The sequence below is a fragment of the Panthera leo genome, chromosome C1, assembly GCF_018350215.1.
Source record: "Panthera leo isolate Ple1 chromosome C1, P.leo_Ple1_pat1.1, whole genome shotgun sequence".
Classification (NCBI taxonomy): Eukaryota; Metazoa; Chordata; class Mammalia; order Carnivora; family Felidae; genus Panthera; species Panthera leo.
The window spans coordinates 185,459,009-185,475,745 of NC_056686.1; the positions used below are offsets into that span (position 1 = coordinate 185,459,009).

At 40.0% G+C, this 16,737-nt stretch overlaps 1 pseudogene; it reads left to right on the forward strand.

The window, feature by feature from the left end:
* The window catches only part of LOC122226066, an 81,701-nt pseudogene that overhangs the window by 40,925 nt on the left and 24,039 nt on the right, over window positions 1-16,737 (forward strand).

The window sequence follows — 16,737 nt, forward strand, 5'->3', positions numbered from 1 at the left end:
CTCCATAATGGAATAACAACTGGGGAATGCTACCTGTTCTAGCTGAAAGCCTTCTTGACTGGGGTGTACTTTCCTATAACAGGTGAAATACGTATGGGACGTCAAGGACACTTTTATATGGAATCCCAAAGCATGCTTGTTGTTCCCAAAAGAGAGGATCAAGAAATTGATGTCTGTGTTTCTACAGTTTCTGAAATACATACAGGTAATAATGGGGCCGTTGTGGAAGGGATGTGGTTAAAGGTTTCTGCTGGCTAAATACACCTGAGCAATTAGAGACCCCAAAAAAGTCTTAAGGAACTGAAAGAATTTGGAATACTAACAGCCCTGTCCATTTGGGTATCAATAGCTGCATCATTTCAAAGCTTTTAAGAGAGTATTATGAAAGTCTGGGCTTTTTGTTTATGGAACTGTAACTCCAGAACCAGTTATGGAGGCAGTAGGTCTCTTGCTATACTCTTGGCATTGGTAAGAATACAAAAGAGAAAAGAGGAAGGCCTGCCCTCTAAAGCTTATAAGTACCTAACTCACATGAAGCAGTTAGGAAATGGTATTGGACAGAATGCAACTGAGTACTAAATCATCTAAGTCAGAGTTTACACAGAAGGAAGAATTAAAAGAATAGAGTGTTTGCTGAGAGCTAGAATCATCCAGAAAGTCCATGAAGATGAAGTCTTAAGTTTGGATCTGCAGTGAGAATGAGGTTTGTCTAGATGGTGAAAAAAGAGGCCAATTCTAGGCAATTCTACACCAAAATAAAATGCCACTCACTCACTCATTCCTTCTGTAAACATGTATTGCCTGTGTCTTATATATCAGGCAGCATGCATGTAAGAAAGGAGGAATGGCATAAAGACTGCCCAAGCTGGAATAAAGAATGCATTTAGGAGTGGCTGGTTTAAGTATCAGGGTAAAAGCAAGGGGAACAAAGCAAAAGGATTGACTTAGTAGGTCATACGCACCAGTGTTATTACCAGAGCAGGTGGGCATGTGGGAATGTGGGGAAAGAGGCCTTTTAGAAGCTAGAACATTAAGAAGGGTCAAGTGAGCCCCACTCCAGTCCTGTCTGCTCCTCACTCCCTGTGTGATATTGGGCCCATCACTTCATCCTTCTTGGCTCCTCATATACAAACATGAGTTGTTACTATTAAAAGACCTCCAAACGTTAGGATGGCAAGGTAGAGCAAGACCTGCATCCAGGGAAGACCCACTGGCCAACTTTAGCAATAATACAAATGGGAGTTGAGAAATGTGTCCAGTGGAGAAAGCAGAATGTGGGGAAAAGAACCAGGCTGAGAGAGGTTTGCAAGGGCATGAAATCTTGCTGCTTCAGGAAACCTATCCCATGCGTTTAGTAGGTAAAGGATACTTTGGGTATGGTTCATGGGGAAAATTTTCAAAAATTTATTGACACAATCAACAAAAGAAAGCCGGAGTAGCCATACTTATATCAGACAATCTAGACTTTAAAATAAATACTGTATCAAGAGATGTAGAAGGGCATTATGTCATAATCAAGGGGTCTAACCACCAAGAAGACCTAACAATTGTAAACATTTATGCGCCAAATGTGGCAGCACCCAAATATGTAAATCAATTAATCACAAACATAAAGAAACTCATCGATAGTAACACCATAATAGTAGGAGACTTCAATACCCCACTCACAGCAATGGACAGATCATCTAATCAAAAAATCAACAAGGAAACAATGGCTTTGAATGACACACTGGACCAGATGGACTTAACGGATATATTCAGAACATTTTATCCTAAAGCAGCAGAATATACATTCTTCTCCAGTGCACATGGAACCTTCTCCAGAATAGACCATTTACTGGGACACAAATCAGCCCTAAGTAAGTACAAAAAGATAGAGATCATACCGTGCATATTTTCAGACCACAACGCTGTGAAACTCAAAATCAACCACAAGAAAAAATTTAGAAAGGTAACAAATACTTGGAGACTGAAGAACATCCTACTAAAGAATGAATGGGCTAACCAAGAAGTTAAAGAAGAAATTAAAAAGTATATGGAAGTCAATGAAAATGATAACACCACAACCCAAAACCTCTGGGACACAGAAAAGGCAGTCATCAGAGGAAAGTATATAGCAATCCAGGCCTTCCTAAAGAAGGAAGAAAGATCTCAGATACACAACCTAACCTTACAACTTAAGGAGCTGGAAGAAGAACAGCAAATAAAACCCAAAACCAGCAGAGGACAGGAAATAACAAAGATTAGAGCAGAAATTAATGCTATCTAAACAAACAAACAAAAAAAAACCCCAAAAAACAGTAGAACAGATCAGAAGCTGGTTCTTTGAAAGAATTAACAAAATTGAGAAACCACTAGCCAGTTTGATCAAGAAGAAAAAAGAAAGGACCCAAATAAATAAAATCAAGAATGAAAGAGGAGAGATCACAACCAACACAGCAGAAATAAAAACAACAATAAGAGAATATTGAACAATTCTATGCCAATAAAATGGGTAATCTGGAAGAAATGGACAAATTCCTAGAAACATATACACTACCAAAACTGAAACATGAAGAAATAGAAAATTTGAACAGACCCATAACCAGTAAGGAAATCGAGTTAGTAATCAAAAATCTGCCAAAAAACAGGAGTCCAGGGCCAGATGGCTTTCCAGGGGAATTCGACCAAACATTTAAGGAAGAGTGAACACCTATTCTCTTGAAGGTGTTCCAAAAAATAGAAATGGAAGGAAAACTTCCAAACTCTTTCTATGAAGCCAGCATTACCTTGATTCTAAAACCAGACAGAGACCCCACTAAAAAGAACTATAGACCAATTTCCCTGATGAAAATGGATGCAAAAATCCTCAACAAGATATTAGCCAACCAGCTCCAACAATACATTAAAAAAATTATTCACCACGACCAAGTGGGATTTATACCTGGGATGCAGGGCTGGTTCAATATCCACAAAGCAATTAACGTGATTCATCACATCAATAAAAGAAAGGACAATAACCATATGATCCTCCCAATAGATGCAGAGAAAGCATTTGACAAAATACAGCATCCTTTCTTGATAAAAACCCTCAAGAAAGTAGGGATAGAAGGAGCATACCTTGAGATTATAAAAGCCATATATGAATGACCCAATGCTAATCTCATCCTCCATGGGGAAAAACTGAGAGCTTTCCCCCTAAGGTCAGGAACAAGACAGGGATGTCCACTCTCACCACTGTTATTCAACATAGTATTGGAAGTCTTAGCCTCTGCAATCAGACAACACAGAAAAATAAAAGGCATCCAAATCAGCCAGGAGGAGATCAAACTTTCACTCTTCGCATGATGACATGATACTCTATATGGAAAACCCAAAAAATTCCACCAAAAACTGCTAGAATTGATTCATGAATTCAGCTAAGTTGCAGGATTATAAAATCAATGCACAGAAATCGGTTGCATTCCTATACACCAACAATGAAGCGACAGAAAGAGAAATCAAGGAATCGATCCCATTTATAATTGCACCAAAACCCATAAAATACCTAGGAATAAATCTAACCAAAGAGGTGAAAAATCTATACACTGAAAACTATAGAAAGCTTATGAAAGAAATTGAAGACGACACAAAAAAATGGAAAAAGATTTCATGCTCCTGGATAGGAAGAACAAATATTGTTAAAATGTCAATACTCCCCAAAGCAATCCACATATTCAATGCAATCCCTATCAAAATAACACCAGCATTCTTCACAGAGCCAGAACAAATAATCCTAAAATTTGTATGGAACCAGAAAAGACCCCAAATAGCCAAAGCAATCTTGAAAAAAAACCAAAGCAGGAGGCATCACAATCCCGGATTTCAAGCTATACTACAAAACTGTAATCATCAAGACAGTATGGTACTGGCACAAAAAGAGACACTCAGATTGATGGAACAGAATAGAGAACCCAGAAATGGACCCACAAATGTATGGCCAACTAATCTTTGACAAAGCAGGAAAGAATATCCAATGAAATAAAGACAGCCTCTTCAGCAAGTGGTGCTGGGAGTACTGGACAACGACATGCAGAAGAATGAACCTGGACCACTTTCTTACACCATACACAAAAATAAACTCAAAATGGATGAAAGACCTAACTGTAAGACAGGAAGCCATTAAAATCCTTGAGGAGAAGGCAGGCAAAAGCCTCTTTGATCTTGGCCGCAGCAACTTCTTACTCAACACGTCTCTGGAGGCAAGGGAAACAAAAGCAAAAATGAACTCACCAAAATAAAAAGCTTCTGCCCAGAGAAGGAAACAATCAGCAAAACTAAAAGGCAACTGATGGAATGGGAGAAGATATTTGCAAACGACATGTCAGATAAAGGGTTAGTATCCAAAATCTATAAAGAACTTATCAAACTCAACACCCAGAAAACAATCCAGTGAAGAAATAGGCAAAAGACACGAATAGACCCTTCTCCAAAGAAGACATCCAGATGGCCAACCAACACATGAAAAATGCTCAACATCACTCATCATCAGGGCAATACAAATCAAAACCACAGTAATATACCACTTCACACCAGTCAGAATGGCCAACATTAACAAGTCAGGCAACAACAGATGTTGGTGAGGATGCGGAGAAAGGGGAACCCTTTCGCACTGCTGGTAGGAATGCAAGCTGGTGCAGCCACTCTTGAAAACAGTATGGAGGTTCCTCAAAAAATTAAAAATAGAACTACCTTATGACCCAGCAATTGCACTACTAGGCATTTATCCACGGGATAGAGGTGTGCTGTTTTGAAAGGACACGTGCACCTCCATGTTTATAGCGGCACTATCAACAATAGCCAAAGTATGGAAAGAGCCCAAATGTCCATGGATGGATGAATGGATAAAGAAGATGTGGGATATATATACAATGGAGTATTACTCGGCAATCAAAAAGAATGAAATCTTGCCATTTGCAGCTACGTGGATGGAACTGGAGGGTATTATGCTAAGTGAAATTAGTCAGAGAAGGACAAAAATCATATGACTTCACTCATATGAGGACTTTAAGAGACAAAACAGATGAACATAAGGGAAGGGAAACAAAAATAATATAAAAACAGGGAGGGGGACAAAACAGAAGAGACTCATAAATATGGAGAACAAACTGAGGGTTACAGGAGGGGTCGTGGGAGGGGGGATGGGCTAAATGGGTAAGGGGCACTAAGGAATCAACTCCTGAAATCATCGTTGCACTATATGCTAACTAATTTGGATGTAAATTTTTAAAAATTAAAAATAAAATGAAAAAAATTTATTGACACAAAAATATCACATTTCTATTGAAGGGACTGCTTAATATTAATGATAGATAAATACTACTGAGATCAGTTGTGGATGTATGCTTAGGTTATTGGAAATTATCCCGTTATTTAGTGTAACCACACAGTTTCTGTAGTGTGTACAACATTTTGGAATCAAAACATGTTAAGGCTGCCTGTCTCCCTTGCTGCAGGTGCATCAGATTAATGGGAACTGTTATCATTCACAGGACATAGTTGCTGTGACCTTGAAGCTCCCAGCTAACAAGGTCGTGTGTCATGCAAAGCGTGGTGGTGGGATGTTTGAGGGGAAGACCAATAAAACCGGCATCATGGCAGCCATCACCACATTTGCTGCCAACAAGTAAGTGGAAAAAATCTGCCAAATAGACAAAAAATAAAAGGAAGTCATGCTGTACATTCTCAATGTTGGGGTTAAGGAGGAAGAATTTGGGTCAAGATTATTTAAAATCACAAATAATACACAAATACATACGGCTGCCAGCTTATTACAACTTTTTAATCTTATATTGTCATACCAGATACTAAGAACTGAAATGAGAATCAGTTACTGAAAAGAATGAAAGCCAGAGTAAAAATACCTGAGGAATAGACAAAAACAAGTCCTAAATGGATGGTGGTTACTTGTCCTTAGCACCTGTATGTATATATAGATCAATTTAACCTTTTGAAAAAAGTTCAATCTTTTATATATGTAATATATATGCATATATATATATACATATTTATGATCTTTTACATGTATTTCTCTATAATAGTTTGTATGTTATATATGATATATATTAAATATATAAATATATGTACTTATACATATATTTTCTTGATTTAAATGAAGACTTTGCTTTTGTTATGCTTACCTTTATTTATATTACCATTTTCCTTTAAAGATCTGAAAACATTACCATAGGAAATAGTCTTTGGAGCAGGCACGTGTAGAAGTCTTAATTTCTTTGCTGAATAATAATATGAGTCAGTTCTTGTATCCCATGAAGCAAAAGGACCTTGATTCCCAACCTGTCCTTTCAGAGAGCACTTGGTAATCAGACATCACCCTAGTTCCTCCATTTGTTACCAGCCTATAATGTGGCTTGGGACCACTTGCCTATAGCAGATTTCCATTGTGATAACCACGGGAAGTACTCCCAAGCAAAACCCTAAAGTCTCTGGCACCCAAGACCCTCCCCCACATAAGTAATGAACGCCAGGCATTGTGCCCTGACCTAAGAGGAGGGGAGGCCACAGTGCATGCCTGAGATCAGGACAGCCTGGGTTCAGTAGTTCTATTGTTCTGTAATGTGTGTGGATGTCACTCCAGCTCTCACTGAGAGTTATATAATCCCCAGATGGTACCTGCTTGGTAAAAAGTTTACCACTCTTTCTTTTTTTCTGCTTTAGACATGGTCATGCCGTCGATTGCATTGTGGAGCGAGAAGACATGTTAATAACTGGAGGCCACCACCCTTACCTTGGAAAGTACAAAGTGAGTAGAAGAAAAGCGGGGATGGAAAATATTTATGTTATAAAGGTAACATGGCATAATTGCAAAGGGTAGCACTTGGCAAAGGGTAGCACTTGGTTAGTCTCAAAGGGGACTAACAATGAGCAAATCAACAAACCGTGCTTCTATTTAACTTCCCATTCCTTGTGCTGAATGATTACTAGCTGGTTCACATCTGCTTTGCTCAAAGATGTGCTTTGAGCTACATACTTTTCAGTATGTAAAAAAATACTAACTGGTATTGGCTGGTACAGAAGAGTAACTGGAAAATACGTAAGTATATATACATCTATGAAAGTAGATCTGATAACTGTACTACTTCCACATACTTTAAAATAGGATAATTCCCAATAGGGTTCTGTGAAATTGCAATTATTTGCCAACAGGTTCCTCATTTTTCAGGATATCAAGGGTATTTTTGTAAAATTGTCTCAGAAATTCTTAGAAAAATTTCTATCGCAGAAAATAATTATTCTTTTGCTTTCTAAGAAATAATTTAACTTGTTAGAGTGGGTTAACTGCCATAACAAACAACAAAAAATTTCTGGGGCTTAACCCTGTATTGTGTGATTTCTTCGTCAAGTAACAGCCCCGTATAATCAGTAGGGGTTACAGGGAAGAGAAGAGGAGAGGACTCTGCTCCGAAAAATCATTCAGGGACTTAAACGTAGCACCACCATCATCCCCTCAGACTGAATTGTCAAATATGGAGGTCACAGGGCTCATATGGCTATTTAAGTGTAAATTTAAATTAACTAAATTAAATAAAACAAAAAATTCAGTTCCACAGTGGCATTAGCTATATTTCAAGTGCTCAATAACTACATGTGGCCAGTGACTGCCGTATTGAACATGTAGATATAGAACATTGCTATCATCACAGAAAGTTCTATTTCATAGCACTCAGAGAGGATTCTAAGTCCTCCACTGGGTCTTCTGAAGAGGGCAGAACACAAGGGGAGAGGGAGAACTTGGACTGTTATGTGGGAGGTGTTTTAGGCACCTGGTGTGTAAGTGTGGACCTTGCTTCTATTCATGTTATTAGCCAGAACTTTGCCACCTAACTACAAGGGTAGCTGGGCAGTGTAGTCAGATTCTGTGTGCCCAGGATAAAAGACAATAGCATTTGTTGAACACAGCATCATCTCCACCACAACTGGTGTACCTACGTACATATTTTTAGGAGATAATGGATGTATTTATTTCAACTCACACTCACTCTCTATTTTGAATTTGGTGTAGTTTAACAACAATTTATTAGAGTGAACTTTGTTCTGACAGAGATTACATTTTGGAGGTTGAGGGGGAAATAAAACTTACATATATGAAGTCATTATGAAAACATACTAATCTCAGGTTAAAAGATGAGATACACATAGTAAAACTATGAGGAGAGATGAACATGAGTTACAGTATGTACAGGAGGCATCTTAGATAAGGTGAAACATAAATGGCCTTCAAGAATAGATGGGCAGAAGGGGTGCCTGGGTGGCTCAGTCAGTTAAGCATCCACCTTGGCTCATATCATGATGTTATGGTTTGTGAGTCTGAGCCCTACCCTGGGCTCTGTGCTGACAACATGGAGCCTGCTTGGGATTTTCTCTCTCTCCTCTCTCTGCCCCTTCCATGCTCACTCTCTCTCAAAATAAATAAATACACTTAAAAAATCTATTAAAAAATAATTAAAAAAGAATAGATGGGCAGAAATAAGGCATAAGGGTGATGGGAATAGCAAAAGCAAAAATGCAGAGGTGGGATAAACATAGCGTGATTGATACGGGTGGCCATGAGGAGAGAGGGGGAATTAGAACACACGATGATTACTGAAAAGTAGTGGAAAATAAGATTGGTTAGGTTAAGTGATGCCAGACAGAGAGGAGCCTAGAGTTTCAAGTTGAAACTTGATCTTACAAGAAGGAGTAAGACGGTGTAGATCTTTGATCAGTCGTGTCATAACCAAACATAGGTGCATTGGGGAGGGTAATAGGATAGCACTGGGCAGGATGGCCTGGGGAGGAGAGAGGATGGAGGCAGACTGACCATCAGAAGGCAGCTGATGCGTGCAGACATGAAGTAGTTGGGGTCTGAGCTGTGATAGTAAGATGTAGAAGAAGTGAGTCCAAGAGCCACTGTAGTATAAAATAAAATGGAGTTGGTGACAAACTTGGCAAAATACAGGGGAGAATAAAACCACAAACGTGACTCGGAAGTTTCTAGCAGAAAAAGCGAGGTTGGAAGGAGGAACCAATCTGGAGGAACAATGATGAGCTTGTTCATATAAATACAGAACATTTAAGTACAAATGTCTTGCACCAATATGGAACTTTATTAAATGGGCTGGTTATAGTTATAGAGGCCAAAAGCATAGTGGTGATGATAATTATGAGAAAATAATGTTTTCTAATATAGAGTGAGGACAGGAGATGATATCAATAACACCTATAATAGTAATATTAATAATTTGTATTTAGAACATTTGCTGTGTTTCAGTCACTCACCTATAATTTTTCCATGCATTACCTTATTTATTGCCATTTCACAGACAGATTCTATAGGTAGCCTAGCTAGCATCACAGGGCGAGTTAAGTGGCAGAGCCGGGACCCAAAATTAAACTGCTGGAATTCATAGACTTTGCCCTTGACTACTACTTCGGTTTGAATTTGGTTCTTTTCAACAGAAATCACAAAGTGAACTCTAATAAGTTCAGAGATATTGAAGCAGAATTCAGATAGAAAGCAGGGATATTGGACATGTAGTTTTTTTTTTTTTAATGTTTATTTATTTTTAAGAGAGAGAAAGAGAGAGCACATGGACAGGGGAGGGGCACAGAGACAGGGAGAGAGACAATCCCAAGCTGAAGGAGTGGAGCCTGACACAGGGCTCAAACTCACAAACCACGAGATCATGACCTGAACAGAAATCAAAAGTCGGACTCCCAGGCACACCTGGGTACATATTAATAGCAAAGATTTTTATGTAAAAGACCTCCAGCAGCACTAAATGCTGCTGAGAGTTTTTGTCGAATTGGGCCTTCTGAGAAACATGTGCTGAATCCATTATGAGCAGGTCACCAGATTTGGAGATTAGGTTAGGTGGCTTCAGGGGAGAAGGTTCAGGTAGAAATGTGGAGCCAGAATTCAAGGAGTTGGGGCAGGAATAGGAGGTTAAGAAGTATGCAGTTGATTCGCATTAGGAGGAAAGAAAAGGACTGGTTGAACAGTAGTCATGAATTGCATAGGAGGAGTCTTTGTTTTGCTTTTATATCTTTCTCTACCCTTCTTTTTTTCCTTTATTATTATTTTTAGTTGTAGCAAAATACATACAACATACAATTTGCTATCTTAGCCATGTTTAAGTGTACAGGTCAGTGTCATTAAGTACATTCACTTTGTTGTGCAACCATCACCGCCAGCCATCTCTGGAATTCTTTTCATCTTGTAAAACTGAAACTCCGCACCCACTAAGCAAGATGTCCCCATTTCTTCCTCCCCCAGTGGCCCCATAGAAACCACCATCCTACTTGCTAGGAATTTGACTACACTAGGTACCTGAAAGAAATGGAATCAAACAGTATTTATCCTTTTGTGACTGGCTTGTTTCACTTAACATAATGTCCTCAAAGTTCATCCATATTATAGCATGTGTTAGAATTTCCTGCCTTTTTAAGGCTGAATAATATTCTATTGTATGTGTCACATTTTATTTATCCATTCATCCATTGATGGACACTTGGATTGCTTCCACACCTTGGCTATTGTGTGTGAATAATGTTGCTATGAACATAGATGTACAAATAGCTCTTCAAGACCGGGCTTTCAAGGCACCTGGGTGGCTCAGTTAGTTAAGGGTCTGACTTCAGACCATGATCTCATGGTCCGTGAGTTCGAGCCCTGTGTTGGGCTCTGTGCTGACAGCTCAGAGCCTGCTTCGGATTATGATGCCTCCCTCTCTCTCTTCCCTTCCCCTGCTTGCGCTCTGTCTCTGTCTCTCGAAAATGAATAAACGTTAAAAATAAAAATAAAAAAATATAAAAGACTGTGCTTTCTATGCTTTTGATTAAATACCCAAAAATGGGATTGCTGCATCATATTATATTTCTATGTTTAATTATTTGAGAACTGCCATACTGTTTTCTACAGCAGCTTCACTCCTTCACATTGCCACCAGTAGTGCACAATGGTTCCAATTTCACCATATACTCAGCTACACTTACTACTTTCTGTTACTGGTTGGTTGGTTGTTGTTGGTTTTTTTTTATAGTAGCCATTCTACTGGATGTGAGGTGGTATCTTATGATTTTGATTTGCATTTCCCTAAAGACTAGTGATGTTGAGCATCATTTCATGTGCTTATTGGATATTTGAATATTTGGAGAAATGTTTCTTCAAATCCTTTATCCACTTTTTAATCAAGTTTTTTATTGTTGTTGAGTTGTAGGAATTCATATACATGCTGGATATTAATGCTTTATTAGATATATGATTTGAAAATTTTTCTCCCATTCTCTGGTCTGCCTTTTCACTCTATTGATTGTGTCCTTTGATATATGGAAGTTTTAAATTTTGATGTAGTCTAATTTATCTATTTTTTTTCTTTTGTTGCCTGTGCTTTTGGTGTCATATCCAAGAAATCATTGCCAAACCCAGTGTCATGAAATTTTTTATCTATGTAAGGATTCACAAGTGACAAAATAAAATATAGAGAAACATGGTCCCCAGCACTAGTATTAAAGGTCAGTTCTCTCTTATGGGGAGCCTGGGTGGCTCAGTCGGTTGAGCGTCCGACTTCAGCTTAGGTCATGATCTCACACTCCATGAGTTTGAGCCCTGCGTCGGGCTCTGTGCTGACAACTCAGAGCCTGGAGCCTGCTTCAGATTCTGTGTCTCCCTCTCTCTGCCCCTCCCCTGCTCGTGTTCTGTCTCTCTCTGTTTCAAAAATAAATAAAAACATTAAAGCAATTTTTTAAAAAAGTCAGTTCTCTTTTCCTAGGCTGGCTTCATGAATGTTGGCAGAATGTTGGCCCTGGATATGGAGTATTATAGCAATGGAGGTGCCTCCCTGGATGAATTATTATTTGTAAGTGCGTTAAGAAGCAAGTTTACATTCTGGAAAGTCTTAGATAAAATTATATAATTCAGAAAATGTTTAATAGTTAAGGAATATTTTAATAAATAAATAAAGACCCACATTCCAGGGATAGCCATATATTACTTACTGGCACCCCCAGAATAAGTCCAGAGTTGCTAAATCTGTGTCTGTGTATTATCTCCATCTTTCCCATACTTAGATTTCTTTTCCCAAATGCAAGCATTAGACCTCAACAACAGCTCTATTGATATTCTGGACGGGATAATTCTTTGTTGTGGGGCTGTCCTGTGCATTGTGGTATGTTAAGCAGTATTCTTGACCTCTACCCACTAGATGTCAGTGGCACAGCTACCCTCTGGTGTTAACAACCAAAAGTATCTCTAGAGGTTACCAGGGAAGAGAGAGGACAAAATTGCCTCTGGTTGAGAACCAATGCACTAGGCCAAATACCAAAACACTTTTTTCATGTTTTCCAGGATATTTTATTCATTACATTCTGTAGACCCAGTATTTAAAGCCTGTGAATGCTTCAGTGTCTTTGGCAAATGTCTGAAATCTAAAAAAAAAAAAAAAAAAAATGCATTAGCTCTAAAGCATAACCAGCCTTCCATCCAACACACTTCTGCGTGGCTTTGGCTTTCCTCAGGCACGGCTGATCAGTGAGTCCTGGATCACTGAAGTTGCAGCCAGCTGTGGTTTGGCTCCTGAGAAGGTAATGCTACCTAGTCTCTCTTCCACAAGACCTCAAGCTCCAGAGCAAGGAGAACAATTGGGTGTCATTCAGGTTGAGGAGTTTGAGATTCAGAGGGGCTAAGTGATTTGCCGGAAGTAACACAGCTAACTACTTAAGACAGAGCCAGGACTCCAAAGTTCAGTGATCCTTGTCTTTTTCAGGCTCTTTCCTAAAAATCCTGGAGACAGAGGATATTGAGGAGGGAGCTTTGGATTCCAGGTCATTCAGTGAGCAGTCTCCTTTGGTTAAGGACATTACTCCTGCCAACAAGTCCTGTCAAACCCTTCTTTTTCCTACTTCCTTTAACATCCCAGGCAGGTGTCATGAAGTTTTAGTCATTCAATTACTATTCCTTTCCGTTTTTAAAGTCTGGGTCCCAGTTTCTGTTCCCTTCCCTCTGCCTCTTCCACTCAGAATCCTGGAGCAGAGTTAGACTGGGGAGATACAGTGTGCTTTCTTTTACCCCTTCCCTGTTCTGTGCCTTCTGCTGTGCTGTTGGGGCAGAGAGGGAAGGGAGGACCAGAGGAGACAGCCTCTTCCCAGCAAGCTCTCGTCCTTTCCTTGCTTAGATGTAGCCACTTTTCAAGTATGTTTCTGAGGGTTCCATTTCTGCTAGCTCTCTCAGAAATCAATAGTTCCCTGTGAGAGTTCGTTAAATCTCCAACTGACCCTCAGCTGGCACCTTATGTGGCATTTCCTGATGCCTCTTTGCCCCATGCTGCCACAAACCTTGGAAAGCCCCATCCCCAAGTTCATCTGACTTTCTATTCAATATTAGAATCTGTGGCCATAGACAGGAGCCAGTTTTTTTATGTTTCTTGAATTTGTGGGGGTCCCTGCCCTTCCCTTCTGGCCATCTCATCACAGCCTCCCTCCCAGATGTTCTGTTGCACTGGTGGCATAGGCAGAATTAGATAATGATCTCCCTCCATCCTTGGGGAAGTTGGAGGAGAGAACAGCCACCCTTAAAAACACTGCCTTCCCCAAAATGGTACAGCTTACTAATTTCTAACATTTCTCTTATAATGATCTGGGAACTTCTTTAGGGGTGTCGGGAGAGTGTATGTCTGTAATGGCACCTGTCAGCTTGGGAGGTCACTGGCAAGAACAGCTGAGAGTTTTCTCAACTGAGAGTATGATGTACTTGGCATTTTTTGTTCTCTGCTAGGGGCATTAGTCACTGATTCTGAGAATGTAGAAAGAATTCTACTCATGGCTCAGACATCCTGAGATAGAATCTTAATTTGTTCTTCATCTTAGTTATTGGTTATGTATAAACAAGCTTTCTTACTTTCCTTTTTGGAAATGAGTGGTCTTATCTTGTGACAGCATCTGAATAATTCAAGTTGTGTAGATCATATCCTGGAAGTTAAAATCAGGATTACCTTTCAATAGATATTCACAAGTGCAACTAGAATTAGGAGTCTCCTGTGTACTTGGACTGTACTGAGTTATATAAGGAAAGGATACCTTCCTTTGAACTCACACCAGAGCAGCATAGAAGGTATGTAAGTGCTAACATATTTGAGAAAATCTCCAAGTAGAGGAGAAATTATGTGTGGGGAAGGGCTTCAGAAAGGAGTAAGAGGAACTCAGTTTGAGCCTGATGGGATGAGCAGAGCTTGACTAGGATGACAGTGAATGGAAGAGACTATGTCTGTTGCCCTATTTTAATCTCCTTTTCTTTTATAGGTCCGAATGATGAACATGTACAGGAAATTGATCAAACAAGAGATTAATGCCAAGGCCCTGATTCAGTGTTGGAAAGAATGTATGTCCGTGTCTTCCTTCTCTCTGAGGAAAGGAGCCATGGAAAAATTCAATTCAGAGACTTATTGGAAGAAAAAAGGGCTGGCTGTGGTCCCCCTGAAGTTTCCTGTCAGCTTTGGCTCAGTCGCTGCTGGTCAGGTCAGTTCTCCAAACAGACAAATCAAAAGGTGTTGGGGAAGCTTTCTATTAAGTTGGATTAGCCATGTGGTTGCAATGCCTGTTTGTTAACCTTCACCAAAGTTGTGCTTAGTCAAGCCAGCTTTTCTCCAGAGAAGATAAAGCCTCCTTTGCAGGATTCCCCAGGATTAGTAACAAGCATTCTTGTTGGGAAGTCAGGAGACCTAGTGCCTTCTTTTGGCTGTGGCATTAAGCAACTGAGTCAACTCGCTCTGAGCCCAGATCACTCTAGTATAAAGTAAGACAGTGGGTCAGATGAATGCCAAGACTCCACTACTCTATGTTTCTGTGTTTCTGGACCATGAAATAGAAACTGCAAGCCGCAAGGCATTTGGGTGCACCTTGCCTTTTAGTGGGTGGGGTAAACTAAAGTCAGAAAAGTAAATCATTTAAATAATTTTTTCAAAACACAATTTTAGAAGTTTGTTCACTTCTGGGGTGCCTGGTGGCTCAGTGAATGTCCAACTTTTGATTTCAGCTCAAGTGATGATTTCATAGTTTGTGGTATGAAGCATGGAGCCTGCTTGGGATTCCCTCTCTCTCATTCTCTCTCTCTCTCTCTCTCTCTCTCACTCTTTCTGCCCCTCCCCTGCTCACACGCACATTCTCTCTCTCTCAAAATAAACATTAAAAAAAAGTTCGTTCATTTCTTAGCTGCTAAGAGTTATGTGAAGGGGAGGATTGGATATCTGCTCTTGTAGTTTCAATTGATTAAATAAATTCCCTGTTTGTTTGCTAAATCCCTGCTTCTACCCACTCATTCTTGAATGCAACTTACCTGAATAGCTGGTGGTCTGCTCTGTTCTCGCTCACTATACAGCAGTGATTTGGGACCCCTGTTATCTGCATTCTTATATATGCATATATATGTGTGGAGAAGATGGCAGAGCCCTCAAAACTGTTGTCACTCCCCTTTGCAGAATTCACACCTTTGGCTGAGCTATGAAAACGAAATGGCAGGTGCTTTGAGTGATGACAGATTAGAGATAAGGGGGGTGGGGCTGTGAGGAACACTAGTACGTATGCTGTGTGTTAAGAGAGCAGAGGAGGTCAGAAAAAAATGGGCAAGAAAGTTCTTCCCTCATTCCTATACCCATCCTTTCACCTAACCATCCTGGCTCAGCTTTGGTATAATATTAGAATGTTTTCATGCAATTTGGTTATAGACAGGTGGTAGCTCAGGGAGAATCATAACAATACAAGCAGTGATCTTTTTGCAGCCTTCGCATTCCATGCCTTTTTATGATAGCGAAAACAACACAGAGCCATTTAGTCATCTGCACACAGTTTACCCAGTTGAGGGAGACCATCAAGAGACTGTGGTTGAGGAATAAAGGCAAAACCAAGATTATTCAGCAGGAGGGGAGAGGGGGAAACTACCATTAGAAAAGGGTTAGTGAGCAGTGGATGTTGGTTCAAGGTTTGGGAGTAAACTGATAAGCCAGCAGTTAAACAGAGGGATCAGTCTGGTCCATCTGTCCCTGAGTGGACTGGCCAGGATCACTGGGGAAACAGTCCCTATTGTTTACAGATCTTCCAGCAATCCCAGGGCAGGAAGCTGTGGTAGAAATGGCAGCCTGTTTCTACTTAACTGTTGCCATTACTTAATATCTCATATCTGCAGTAGACCAGACCTGTTCCATTTCCCTTATCGGAAATTTCTTTAAAAGTAGATAAAAAATAAAGATAGGTACTGAGCTATCATATCATAGTTACCTACTATGCTATAAGTTCTTTGAGATTTTATCTAATAACTTGCCTGAAGTCCCACATCTGGAGACACATGGGACCAGGGCTGGAAACTCAGATCTGAGAGGCTCCAGAAGCAGTGTCCTCTCAGATGTCTCTCCATGGCACCTTTTGGTGGGAACTGAGGTGGGATTCAGCTCAGCAGGGAGGAAACTAGACAACATCCAGCAAGCAGTACAAAGTCTCATTCTCGAAGTCTCCTGAGGAGCTTCCCCCAGTGCTCACACCAGTCCTACCCATCTTTTCCTAGAAACCAGTTTCCATGCTGAAAACATTTGTTTAGGGCCTAATTGAGGAGTTTGAGATCGGGCAAGCTGCTTCCTGGAAGCCATATGCTGAAAGACTGTTCTGAGAAGGGAACTAGAAATGGTATTTGAGCACCTTCTACCTATAAGGCCCAAGGCAGGGGAATTTGTATTG